Source organism: Micropterus salmoides, unplaced genomic scaffold (assembly GCF_014851395.1).
Source record: "Micropterus salmoides isolate LMB-PRFRI ecotype aquatic unplaced genomic scaffold, ASM1485139v1 Ms_hic_scaffold_17, whole genome shotgun sequence".
In the NCBI taxonomy this organism is placed as follows: domain Eukaryota; kingdom Metazoa; phylum Chordata; class Actinopteri; order Centrarchiformes; family Centrarchidae; genus Micropterus; species Micropterus salmoides.
In genome coordinates, this window is record NW_024040817.1 from 30782243 (window position 1) to 30797042 (window position 14800).

Here is a 14800-nt window from a genome sequence, read left to right on the forward strand (position 1 = left end):
GCTAATGTTGATCCCATTTCTACAAGTTAAATGTTTCCACCAGATCTCTTTTTTTGTTGTTGTAACTTGTGCCAAAAAACGTGCTTTGAGAACAAGATATGTGAAGATATCACCTTGGACGTCTGACTTAATGTATATTATAAAGTCAGAAGCTGGGTAGATCATTTGTATATACACTAAATGTTGAATAGATTACTAAAAAACCCTACTCAATCCCAAGAAATGTGCCAGGTGATGTCACATTTTGAATGCAGTGTAACTTTTTGCCTTTATCTTCAAAGATCAAAGCACAATGTCACACCTGATTTAAAAAATAATAAATAATTGAATGATGTCAAAGAACCTTATTATCCTGACGTCACATTTTGTATTGATTTGAAATTGACCAAAACCATGGCTGCGTTCCGATCCACAGTGTACATAAACAGTACTCCCTACTCACTGTTCCCTGCTCAGGGAATGTCGGTTAAGGGAACCTCCCTCGAAAATTCTTCCATTTTGAACACCCTGCAACATCATCAAAGCACACGTCAGTTCCGCAGTGTGTTACCCTGGTAACGTAAACACCTCGGATACCCGCTGCTACTGTGGACATTTACTGAAATTAAATATTGAATATATGTTAAAATAAACTGATACAATTACTAAACTTATATTTCCATAACGTCTTCTATTTATATTCTATTAAAATGTTTGTAACTTGTGAATAATTGTGATTGGATTAATTTACAAGATATGTAGCGTCATTCTTAAAAAGATTCATACGAGCATTGTTGTTTTTAGTCAACCTAACCTCTGAAATAATCATATAAATAATAATAAAACTTGATACAATGACAATACATTACATTTAGCTGACGCTTTTATCCAATCTCTTGCTCAGGGACACATTGGTGTCTCATAGTGGATTTGAACCCAGGTCTCTCACACGAAAGGCATGAGCCTTATGCGCTACTCCATCACCACCCCTATATGATTACAGAAACTCTGTGGTCTGCTCTATTGGTAGCTCCTATGAGGTGCAAAGGCTTATAGGTAATCTTTCTTGTCAACTTCCTGCGAATTGATGAACCGTCGTTCCCTTCTTCCCTACACAGTTCACAGGCAATCGGAACGCACCCCATTATTACGTTTATGTTGGCCCTAATCAATAAATAATTATTAGGTTTATATAAGGCAGGCTGGGTATGGTTGTAAGATGGGGAGAGTTGTAACAACACCAATTCCACCAACTGAAAATAAGATAGGAGTTAGGTGATCATTTCAGAATTTACCTACTTGTTACCCGATCAGGCAAGTCTGGAAAGAAATGCATTCAGAATATATAGAGGAAAAAAAGGATTTTGAGGTAAGAAAGTAAAGTTTTTGACGAACTATTTTTTGGTTTAGCATCTATACTATTGCAGATTATGGAGGGATTATTTGTTCAGAACTAAAACTAAAAGTCGAAGTCGAAAATGAATTTGGTATTTAGGATTGGGCATTTAGTCATTTAGCATTGGGGATTTGGTATTTAGGATAGGGCATTTGGTATTTAGGATTGGGCATTTACTCATTTAGCATTGGGGATTTGGTATTTAGGATAGGGCATTTGGTTTTTAGGATAGGGGATTTGGTATTTAGGTTAGGGGATTTGGTATTTAGGATAGGGCATTTGGTATTTAGGATTGGGCATTTACTCATTTAGCATTGGGGATTTGGTATTTAGGTTAGGGGATTTGGTATTTAGGATAGGGCATTTGGTATTTAGGATTGGGCATTTACTCATTTAGCATTGGGGATTTGGTATTTAGGATTGGGGATTTGGTATTTAGGATAGGGGATTTGGTATTTAGGATTGGGCATTTACTCATTTAGCATTGGGGATTTGGTATTTAGGATAGGGCATTTGGTTTTTAGGATAGGGGATTTGGTATTTAGGTTAGGGGATTTGGTATTTAGGATAGGGCATTTGGTATTTAGGATTGGGCATTTACTCATTTAGCATTGGGGATTTGGTATTTAGGATTGGGGATTTGGTATTTAGGATAGGGGATTTGGTATTTAGGATAGGGCATTTGGTATTTAGGATTGGGCATTTACTCATTTAGCATTGGGGATTTGGTATTTAGGATAGGGCATTTACTCATTTAGCATTGGGGATTTGGTATTTAGGATAGGGCATTTGGTTTTTAGGATAGGGGATTTGGTATTTAGGTTAGGGGATTTGGTATTTAGGATAGGGCATTTGGTATTTAGGATTGGGCATTTACTCATTTAGCATTGGGGATTTGGTATTTAGGATTGGGGATTTGGTATTTAGGATAGGGCATTTGGTATTTAGGATTGGGCATTTACTCATTTAGCATTGGGGATTTGGTATTTAGGATAGGGCATTTGGTTTTTAGGATAGGGGATTTGGTATTTAGGTTAGGGGATTTGGTATTTAGGATAGGTCATTTGGTATTTAGGATTGGGCATTTACTCATTTAGCATTGGGGATTTGGTATTTAGGATTGGGGATTTGGTATTTAGGATAGGGGATTTGGTATTTAGGATAGGGCATTTGGTATTTAGGATTGGGCATTTACTCATTTAGCATTGGGGATTTGGTATTTAGGATAGGGCATTTACTCATTTAGCATTGGGGATTTGGTATTTAGGATAGGGCATTTACTCATTTAGCATTGGGGATTTGGTATTTAGGATTGGGGATTTGGTATTTAGGATAGGGCATTTGGTATTTAGGATTGGGCATTTACTCATTTAGCATTGGGGATTTGGTATTTAGGATAGGGCATTTGGTTTTTAGGATAGGGGATTTGGTATTTAGGTTAGGGGATTTGGTATTTAGGATAGGGCATTTGGTATTTAGGATTGGGCATTTACTCATTTAGCATTGGGGATTTGGTATTTAGGATTGGGGATTTGGTATTTAGGATAGGGGATTTGGTATTTAGGATAGGGCATTTGGTATTTAGGATTGGGCATTTACTCATTTAGCATTGGGGATTTGGTATTTAGGATAGGGCATTTACTCATTTAGCATTGGGGATTTGGTATTTAGGATAGGGCATTTACTCATTTAGCATTGGGGATTTGGTATTTAGGATAGGGCATTTGGCATTTAGGATTACTACCCCAACACTATTTTTTAAAACTCTGTAAATGTCTCACTATATGAACTCAGAAACAGTGTGTAAAAATATGATCATTTAAAAGTACTTGGCTTACAGGAAACATGTCATTTTGAGAAAACAGCTGTTAAAGATTACATTTACTCATTTAGCTGAAGCTTTTATCCAAAGCGACTTACAATTGCTATACATGTCAGAGGTCGCACGTCTCTGGAGCAACTAGGGCTTAAGTGTCTTGCTCAGGGACACAATGGTGGATGTCTCACAGTGGGAATCTAACCTAGATCTCCCATACCAAAGGCAAGCATCTTATCTATGCGCCATCACCACCCCCAGATTAACTAATGCATAGAAACTTTTGTCACATGAACACATCTGTTATAGATGTCTGATATATGGACCTGCTAACTTTGTGCTCTAGAATACAAACTTTCAAATTATATATGTTTCAATATGGAGTGTTTAAAAAGGCAAGTTGAACCTTTGGAAAATGCCAGCAAAGATGAAATTTACATAACAGACTTGGTATAAAATAGACAAATAATAATGTTTATACACAGTATATTATTCAAGCTCATTTTACACGTTTTATGAAAGTATGGTAATAATAGTGAGTATAGTAGAAAATTGATGTATTGTAAGTCATTACAATTCTGAGTAATTTGCCCAACACTGCAACTGATGTGCCGTTTAAACCTTTCCTATTTTTTTGTGTGAGGACTAAGTGTGAATAGTTCTCTATTACTCAAGAGGATTAAACAGTTTTTGATCGTATTTTTACTACACATAATGTTAAATGTACCTTTAGTGATTGGGAGGACCCATTGTGCTGATAAGTTTGTATTTTGCTTGGAAAGTAGACGCTAGCAGGCTTACAACGTTGCTAATCCCAACGTCAAAATAAAATTCACACCAGCTGGAAAACATTCACGTAGGAGGCGCTGTCACAAAAAATATTGAAAAATATAAACTTAACTTAACTTCATTTATGTTAAGTTAAACTTATAGCAACTCAACTAGAGTGGATAAAACAAGCTTTCAACAACTATCTGACCATAAACACAAAGCCTGCTTTCCTACAACAAGTAACTGAGTAAGTTAACACTAAATCGACATCTTTTTTAAGTTAGTAAATTATTTGTTCAGCCACTTAAGTACAACCTCACTTGGTTTTGGTCCCGGTTTATTGTGTTCATTGTCTCAGCAATTCTTTGCTTTAAGATTCCAGAAAAGAAAGGATCAGGAGTTAAGTGTTTATGTTCAATGTGGGGATTAAAACCTCACACAAAGGTCTGTTAAAATGTGCAGTGTAAGTTAAAACAGTACAAAGATAAAATCCACATGATTTCTGCCCAGTCTAAACCAGTCTAGCCCTGTTTAGCCCAGTGTTTAAACCAGGCTAACCTCCAGGCTTGCTCTGATTAGCCTCGTAGTGCAAACCAGGCCGGCCTTCACTGTGCCAAAGTTCATCAACCACAACTCTTGCTTGGACGTTTAATGTATTGAAAAGCCTGGTAGGTTATTTTCAGTGGTAGAAAAGTGCTTTGAGACGTGTGAAGTTGTGCAGTAGAAGAAGAAACAGTAATGTGTGTTTGTTATATTAGGAAACTAAACAGACTTCACCGGGTGACACCTGCAGAGAAACACTCAACAGATCAGGTGAAAAACAATAACTTTACATTTGAACTTAATAAAAACAGAGGGAACGACATTAACATCACCTTATACTGTAGATCTTTGTCTAACTGACGCTCAGGTGTGTAAACTGTATTTGTATGATTTTTAGAATGCATTACATTCATAATCTACAGCATAACATATATAAAACACCACGTTCACCATCACCACAAATCACCAATCTGTTTAATAAAGCAAAGATTTAAAGGGTGTCATCTGTAGACGTAAACAAAGAAGAAAACGTCGTCTGACTTTATAAATGTTAATGAATGAATTACATGAAGTAAAACAATTAAAAGTAATATTGGCTGCTTTAATTACAATCCCACTCTTCATTTTATAGCTCGAGCCTAAATTTAGCAAACATATCTGACCCATTGCACGCTACAGAAAGGTTATGCTAACGTTACTATTTTAAGCAACCTAGCAGTAACTAGTGTTGTTCATGTGTTTGTTCTGATGTTGCTGAAATAATTTCCAACACACTCCATGTGTATTGGTAATGATCCATCCCCTAGCAAGGAACTAATAGCTAAGGTTGGTGTTCTTACCTGCTGTTAATATGCTGGATTAGCTAATAGCTGGGTTAATTGGAGGAGCATTGTTCTACTTGGAAAAATTATTTGTGATGCAGCCATTGAAATACAAAGGACATGACTCATAAATCCCAAGTTGATCCATTTAAGTTTGATTACAATTTAGTTACAATTTTATATTCTGGCCTAGTTTGTTTTAGCTTGTTAGCTCAATGGTTAATAAACAGGCTGGAAAGTGTTAGCTTGGGGGTGGAAAGTAAAAGAGTTTAAGGAGCTTCGTCTTGCTTAGTTACAGCTATTTAGTTTTTCACTTGACAAATGAAGGTGGTGTAAATCTCCACACTGCCCAGATGTAATTCTGTTGGATAAAATACAAATTATCTTGATTAAATTAATTTAATATTACAAGAGTCAAATTTAAAGATAATTAATATGGAAAATATTAGAAACCCAACCATAGGTAAGAAAATCATATCTAATGGAGCCACCGGTTGCCCTGTTCTGTTTTCCCATTTTAATCTTTTCTTTAAACAATCTGCTCAGTCTGGTGGGCTGGCTCTAAATACTACTATACCCATGAGCCTCTGCAGCCATTGCCAGAGGTGTGAATCAGAGATGTGACGTTAGTGAAGTCAGAACGCTTTATCCTGAAATTTGTGAACAAAAGGTGATACCAAAATTCAAAAAGAAATACATTTTTTTATTTACACTGCAGGTTGTTATGTATGCACTCTGACGGACTTACAGATACCATAAAAGTTTTATAATCAACACTGCCTGTGTGAACGATTAATTAAAAACACTTTGATTGATTTTCACTATACCAAAAACAATGAATGTGTGAGATCATTCTGGCGATATTCAAATCCCGTGTTCAGACTCAGACCAGCAGTGAAAGTATACTAAGAAAGCCCGTTCTCATTACCAGGTTCACGTCCTTCAGCATCTGGTACCGACGCACATGGCAGCATTTAGCCTCATAGTTCAACACTAAAAGAAAGCCTAGTATAAATAACACGCAAGTCTGAGTAAGGAGGAGGTTGAGGTGGACGGGTGGCTCCGAAACCGGACTTTCACCGAGGAGCCGGTGTTCGTTTCCCGTGTAAAACAAAAAGTCAATATTGATTGTTAAGTCACGTAAGTAATGTAGTTATTGTATAACAAAACATGCAATGCAAAGTAAATATAGAAGGAACAAATGTGCATTGACCAAATAAGTAACCCTTTTATTTTTGAATTTTGAATTGTCACCTGAATTTTGTGTTTCTTTATAAAACTAAAGACATTTCCGCCATAAATTAGTGCAGAAAATGTCTCCAGAATGCAGGAAATTAAATGTTTAATGGTCAAAAACAACCCCAGAACCCCCCACTCACATATTTCAGCACTGAAGATTTAATTAAAACAACGTTAAATGTCTTCTGGTCTTGTTCTTGTGACCCCAATTTCGTGCATCGTCACGCCTCTAATCTGAGAGGTCCCCACCACTTTCCAACACAAAGCAAAGCAACGCCCCGGGGGCTGTCGTGTAAATACTAGTTTAAGTACTGGAAGTATTCACAGCAGCACGTTCACTACTAGTTTTAATAGTAGGAGCAGTTTTAGCAGGCAAAACAGGTTTTTCCACTGAAATCTACCCACAGACAGAAATCTGTGCTTCTACAGTACGTTTCCAAAAATGTAAATAGAAACAAAATGTGAAGGTGTGCAAAACAGTGAAACCCCACATTTAATAGTAAAAAGCACAAACACTCCAGCATCAGATGATGAAATGGAGACAATTTTATGTTTTTGGAAGATATGCCAATTTTCAAAAAAAGTTGTGACACTGGCAACAAAAGACTGGAAAAGTTGTGAAATGCTAAAAGAAAACACCAACGTAGACAAACAAAAAGTTTAACTTTCAATGTTTCTCACTAGAAGGCGTTATCAGCATCTGCGAGGTCTAACGAACACGTGGAATTACTTGCTAGCGGTTGTCTTCTTTTTCTTCACTGCCTTTGTTGGCACATTGCTACAATTCCTGGCGAGGCAGCATCAGGTATTTCACAGAGCGCCGAGGAGGACGGGTCAACAAGACATCAGAGTTCAAATCCGCTCCCTTCCTGTTTTGACCCAACTAAGAGTCTTCAATTTAAATTTCTACTTGAGTCAAAGTGCAAAAGCACCTGCTTTTAAAAAGTAAAAAATCTTTTTAGTGTGGTTCTGTTTGTCATTTAAAAAAAAACAGTTGACAATTAAATTTCTGTCAATCAACAAAGCGTTTCAGCTGTACTCCTATAAACTGTTGGGGAGTTTAAACAAAACTTTACATTTTATAAACTCTTTATGTGTAAAAATCTGACTTTGTAAAGTAACGATGGTGCAGTGGATCAGACACATGCCTTTAGTGTGAGAGACCCGGGTTCAATCCACCAGTGTGTCCCTGAGCAAGACACTTAACCCCTCGATGCTCCAGAGGCGTGTGACCTCTGACATGTACAGCAATTGTAAGTCGCTTTCGATAAAAGCGTCCGCTAAACTAATAAATGTAAATGTCTTCAGAGAAGACGAAGAGAAGACAGGAAGTTATAAAGCGTGTAGAGACTGACGGGGTCAGCTGGGAACATGCTAGCGCGCTTAGCATTGAAACAGTATTTTAACATGTCTGATATGTTGTTGATGCTTTAATGTAAAAAACCTCTCCGTTGTTTCTGTAAATCAAACGCGCTCTCTCTCTCTCGTCAAAGCTACAAATAAACTACAATTCATTTCACACATTTCATTAAATAAGTAAATAAAACAAAACAAACAAGTTCTTTAAAACATAACATAAAAATAAATATTACATAAAAATATTAAAAATAAAAGTAAATAAAGAAAAATAAAAAATCTGTATCAAATGTGAAATTTTAAAACAAAAATAAAAGATATAATTACTAAAATATCAAACAATCAAAATAATAATAATTTGAAAATTAGTACAATAATTTATCTCTCTCTATATCTATCTAGGCAACATCGAATACAGCTGCCCAGTGATGAACCAGTGTGAGATCACCAAGCGGAGGAGGAAAGCCTGTCAGGCCGGCCGCTTCCAGAAATGTCTCCAGGCCGGGATGATGAGGGAAGGTACGTCACGCCGGCCTGTCAGAGTCTGTGCAGCATTGTTGAGCCTGAGACTGTTAGTACGTCTTACTGGAAAGTCAGAGTTGAAGTTTAAAGGCAAAGAGAGGACAAGAGACGCAAAACTTTTCCAGACAAAATAATTACAAACTACAAAAAGATGTAAAACGACGACAGACACAAAACGATCACAAAGACTGGCTGTGTCATTTGTGGTCAGTTTGTGTCTCTTTCAGCTGACCAATCACTGAACAGATTCAGATTGTAGGGGCGTTGTTGTCGGGATACACCCGTGGTTCCTCCTCTCCAACCTCAGACCCGGATGCATTTCGGGTCAGGTGCTGCAGGCCGAAGCACAGTTACCTGACAGGTAAAGCTCCTCTCTGTGTTGCAGGTGTTCGGATGGACCGAGTGAGAGGAGGACGGCAGAAGTACAAGAGGCGGGTGGAGACAGGACTGAGTTTATACGCCAAAGCCCCGTACAGCCACGCCGTCAGCAGCCGTGAGTTCACACGTTCACACACAGGGTTTTAATTTCATTCACACTTCATGTTTATGTTGGAGTCGTTTCTTTAATTATTACCTGTCTTTTAGGAAACAAGGTGATTTCCCATTTGCTGCTGACAGAGCCCGATCAGCCGCCAATGATCGGGCTCTGTCGATCTGTTGATCGATTCGACCAATGACAGCAGCCTGCGGACCCTGCTGACCCTGTGTGACCTCCTGAACCGGGAGCTGCTGGTTCTGATTAGCTGGGCCAAACAGATACCAGGTAAATATTCAAATCACCTGGTGGGGGAGGAACCTTCTTACCCGTTTGATAAAACAGTAATACGTTGTTCTGATCTAATATACAGCGGATTTGTCTGAATTATGACTGTTGTGGGTTTTGTATTTGGCCTCATGCCTCTGGGCCACCGTACAGAACACACCGTAACACCTGCTACTATCGTAATCACAAGATATTTTCATTATGAGATACAGAAGTCGTAATTACAAGAAATGGGCTTCAATTGTGTTCTTTGGTGAAGTTTCAAACAGTCGTTATGTTGCTCTTGTCAGACACCAGACTCCATTGATAAAAACAGTGATTTTACCTTTGTGGTCCAGCGCTGCCTTGATCGGTTAGTTTGTGTTATTGTGTAACTGTGGGGTTTCTAACCCTTTAAAACACACAAGTCACACAAATTTAAAAACCCACCAAAATGACACAAACTAACCAGCAACTTCCATGTTCTGCAAATTTTACTGTTAGTGAAAATTACCGTTTTGAGGAGATCTTTATAGCGACTTATGTTAATAATTTCACCCAGAACTACAAGTAAAAAGGGATCACGTCGGATATATCAAATTATATTTTAGTACTCAGTAATCGGCTCTTCCCCACCCCGCTCAGGTTTCTCCAGGCTCTCATTGGTCGACCAGATGTCACTGCTGCAGAGCGGTTGGATGGAGGCGCTGCTTGTGGGCGTGGCCTGGCGGTCGCAGCGGCGGAGGAGATCGTGTTCGCCGGGAACCTGCGGCTGGACGAGGCCCAGTGTCGAGCCGCGGGACTGGCTGAGCTCTATAACAATAACAATGCTGCACAGACTCTATGCGTCACCTGACGGCGAGATAACAGGCGATGAACCTGAGCCCCGAGGAGGCCGTGACGCTGAAGGCCATGGCGCTCGCTAACTCATGTTAGCACACGTTGCTAATTACACTCTTTTGAACAAACTGGGGTGACAGCTGGCCGCCCTGTTATTGATTTACAATTATAAAAGGGGGGGGGAGTGGTTATTGATTGGAGGCTGAAGCATCACGGTATTGATTAGTTACACAAACACAAATGTTTTCTTGAGTCCTACGATTTGATGCGTGATTCTGTTATTCTATATCTTTATTATCAACAAATCTCATGTTCTGACTTTAACCAACAACATGTCGGTCCGTCTCAATGCTTCCTGACAGAAATGAAGTTTCACGTTTGAAACGGCCCAGTAATTCCCTAAAACACGTTAGTGGGGTCAGCTGTTGTTGATGCTAACGATGCTAACAGTGGAGGGACAGCAGTTGATCAATAACATCAGACTGGCTGGGTATGACTGCATTTAACACTCCTGTGGAAGCAGTGCATGATGGGACGCTGGTTGGTCCTTCCAGCTAAAGTGTGGTCAGTCTCCCACTGTTTGAGCCTCGGATCAATAAGCTGTGTTGATGACTCTGTCCTGGATCTATAGTTTTAACTGTCTGCCGGAGGACGCAGCCACAGGCTGACCTTCAACTGTGTCCCTCCACCGTCTCCCTCTCTGTGGCAGTTTCTATGTCTCTCTCCTTCTGTCCGTCTCTTTCTCTGTTGCCAAAGCTCAAAGTATCATATAAACAATAACATTTAAAAAATATTTGTTTTTTAAAAATGACCTAAAAACTAAATTTATCTTGCATTTAAAATATGTCCAGCAGTAACATATTCACCTGCCATGGAATAAAAATGACAAATAAAATAATAATTAATTCTAATTATTAGGTCATTTTATAGGTGCACTGGTTTTTCTCAGTTCGTGGTGTGAGGGGAAATTATTATTTATTTACTTTATTATTTATTTGGGAAATTGTAAAAAGTATATAGCGTATACTGTACATTTGTAGTTATCTTAACAGTGATTAAGATGTAAAAGGTACAGCTGTATATTAGGTCCACTATAATAAAACCAGCCGGAGCCAGGGGAGTGGGCTAATAATCTGAGAAAAAACTGAAAAATGATCTCAAATCTACAAGTAAAAAATCTGAATATTCTCTTAAATTATAGTCAGACATTTATGAGAGAAAATAGTGTTGTTTTTTGGTCAAAGAACCAAATCGCTTCATTTTGCAAGGCTGCAGCATCACACACACACACACGCCCTGTATTACGCATGCAGTGAAAAATAATATAGCCTTCTTTGCAGTCAGATTTAGCAGTGAGGAAATACTCATGATTTCAGCCTACAGTTACCATATTATCATATGCATTGGGATTTTGCTGTGAAGATATTTTGTTAAGTGGTATTAATTGATCTCATTAACACTGAATACTGTAGTACGAGTTAATCGGGAAGTTACACCTGACATCACAAAGTTACTCCTGAAGTTACCTGAATAAGCCAGTTATCTCGCTTCGTAGTACAGGCCACTGCTTTATGGTTGTAACACCAAGGAATACTGCTAACATGTATTTTGTGTGAGCGTGCGTGTATCCAAAGCCTGATATACAGTGGGGAGAACAAGTATTTGATACACTGCTGATTTTGCAGGTTTTCCTGCAGGTTTTCCTGCAAAATCACCAACATGCATTTTATTGCATCACCTACCAACCAGTAAGAATTCCGGCTCTCACAGACCTGTTAGTTCTTCTTTAAGAATCCCTCCTGTTCTCCTCTCATTACTTGTATTAACTGCACCTGTTTGAACTTGTTACCTGTATAAAAGACACCTGTCCACACACTCAATCAAACAGACTCCAACCTCTCCACAATGGCCAAGACTAGAGAGCTGTGTAAGGACATCAGGCATAAAATTGTAGACCTGCACAAGGCTGGGATGGGCTACAGGACAATAGGCAAGCAGCTTGGTGAGTGTTTGCGCAATTATTAAAAAATGGAAGAAGTTCAAGATGACGGTCAATCTCGCTCTGTCTGGGGCTCCATGCAAGATGGGCATCAATGATGATGAGGAAGGTGAGGGATCAGCCCAGAACTACACGGCAGGACCTGGTCAATGACCTGAAGAGAGCTGGGACCACAGTCTCAAAGAAAACCATTAGTAACACACTACGCCGTCATGGATTAAAATCCTGCAGCACACGCAAGGTCCCCCTGCTCAAGCCAGCGCATGTCCAGGCCCGTCTGAAGTTTGCCAATGACCATCTGGATGATCCAGAGGAGGAATGGGAGACGGTCATGTGGTCTGATGAGACCAAAATAGAGCTTTATGGTCTAAACTCCACTCGCCGTGTTTGGAGGAAGAAGGAGGATGAGTACAACCCCAAGAACACCATCCCAACCGTAAAGCATGAAGGTGGAAACATCGTTCTTTGGGGATGCTTTTCTGCAAAGGGGACACGACGACTGCACCGTACTGAGGGGAGGAGGATGGGGTCATGTATCGCGAGTCCTTGGCCTCAACCTCCTTCCCTCAGTAAGAGCACTGAAGATGGGTCGTGGCTGGGTCTTCCAGCATGACAACGACCAGAAACACACGGCCAGGGCAACTACGGAGTGGCTCCGTAACAAGCAAGGTCCTGGAGTGGCCTAGCCAGTCTCCAGACCTGAATCCAATAGAAAATCTTTGAAGGGAGCTGAAAGTCCGTATTGCCCAGCAAGAGCCCCAAAACCTGAAGGATCTGGAGAAGGTCTGTAAGGAGGAGTGGGCCAAAATCCCTGCTGCAGTGTGTGTGCAAACCTGGTCAACTACAGGAAACGTATGATCTCTGTAACTGCAAACAAAGCTTTCTGTACCAAATATTAAGTTCTGCTTTTCTGATGTATCAAATACTTATGTCATGCAATAAAATGCAAATTAATGATTTAAAAATCATACAATGTGATTTTCTGGATTTTTGTTTTAAATTCCATCTCTCACAGTTGACGAGTACCGATTAAAAATTACAGACCTCTACATACTTTATAAGTAGGAAAACCTGCAAAATCAGCAGTGTATCAAATACTGGTTCTCCCCACTGTATCTTATATATGCTGGAAATAGTCCCCTACAAATGTGCCAATTCCTCCTGTTGGAGTACTGTTCCATAAAATGTACATCCTTTACTACAGTTAAACAGCTCTGTAGAAATGAAAGCTTACCAGGATACTACAGAAAACTGGACAGGATATCAAATCAACTACACTGCAAGAAGACACTGAACTAGAAATGAAAACAAGAGCTGACTTTAGACTATATAGACAAAAGTACTGGGACACCTACACATTACCTTTATGACAAAATAAGCATTAATGTGATAAGGCCCATTACACATCAAGTGTGCACGTGATCAGGATGGTACCCTCTCTACCTCATTTTGAGCCAGGAAAAGCCCTGCTACTTAACCTCAGCCCGTGTGACAAGTCTAAGCTGTCAGTGCTGTATATGAATCACCGTGGGCAGATCCATGGCCACCTCCGTGTGTTTCACTTCTGAAAAGCCATCCATCATTTGAACGAAAAGCACACAGTGAATTGTCCCGTGTTTTCCCATTCACAGAGCTCTCTCTCGCTCTGGAAGCATTAACAAGCCATTTATCTGAGAGGCTTTTTCCTGCACATAATGTAATTATGTTGAAAATTTGCCAAGGCAAAGTAGCCTCCCTGAGGCAGGAAGGTTACAGCTTAAAGGAATACTCCAACAGTTAGGCACACATACTGCTGGTGCTCATACTTTTTACTTTCTCATGCAAGGGCTTATTGGAAAGGTCGAGGTGGGTAAATGTGGGTGGTGTTCGCTCAGTCTCATTGCCTCTGGATCTGTTACATTAACAGGGCTCTGCCACGTCACTTACTGAGCCATGTTAAGGCTTCTGGTAACATTGTCTTTTTATCAAAAGAGAATGTGACAAATCCTAAAAGACAAAAAGTGGCTTGCGTCTTTTCTGGTAAAGTCACAGTCATGTAGTCGCTCGTAAGACTTTGGTAGGACTTTTCTTTGGTTTGAACACAAGTTTGTTTAAATACATTTTTGTACTTGTATTATGTAGGCTCATTCTAATGGCTAAGTAAGGATAGAGGTTGTATGTTGTATATTTGAGCTATATAAATAAAACTGGCCTGACCTACAGCCATTGGCTTCAGTCAAGCCTGAGAAGACAGCCTTGTCCTTATTCAAATAAGTGAATTCAACACAGCTACAGCAGTATGTGGCCTCACATTCTACTCATCTTTTAGTGAGCCAGCTTGGGGTCAAACCTTAACAAATCTGACCTCTTTGGCTCAGTGCAGCTCATTTAGTTCACCACTCATTCATCTTTTCCTTTGTTCCTTAAAAACATTTCTCTCTTTCTCTTTGGGAAGAGCTTGTTTAGGCCAACAGAGCCGATTTATTAGGCGCAGATAAGTTCCATGGGTGCCTCCTGAAATAAATGGATTACACACTGAACGCTCAGTGCTTGTAATTTCATTTTAAGTCTCGCTCCTCGTCTGTTCCCACTATTTTTCTGAGGAAGCGGAGATGCAACAGAAATTTGCCTCCTTTTGAAATAACAGGCAGAAAAGAAAGAGGACTAGGGTGACACCAGGAGAGAGTTTGTGTTGTTTGAGCTCTGCTATACTCATTATATTATAGACATTTCTGCTGTCAAATTGGTACAAATGGTGGGAATTTGTCTGTTTTTAATAATGTGGTGTGTGATTGGA

At 39.4% G+C, this 14800-nt stretch overlaps 1 pseudogene; it reads left to right on the plus strand.

The window, feature by feature from the left end:
* Positions 1-5761: 5761 nt before the first annotated feature.
* Positions 5762-10121, plus strand: LOC119906863 (annotated as a pseudogene).
* The last annotated feature ends 4679 nt before the right edge of the window (positions 10122-14800 follow it).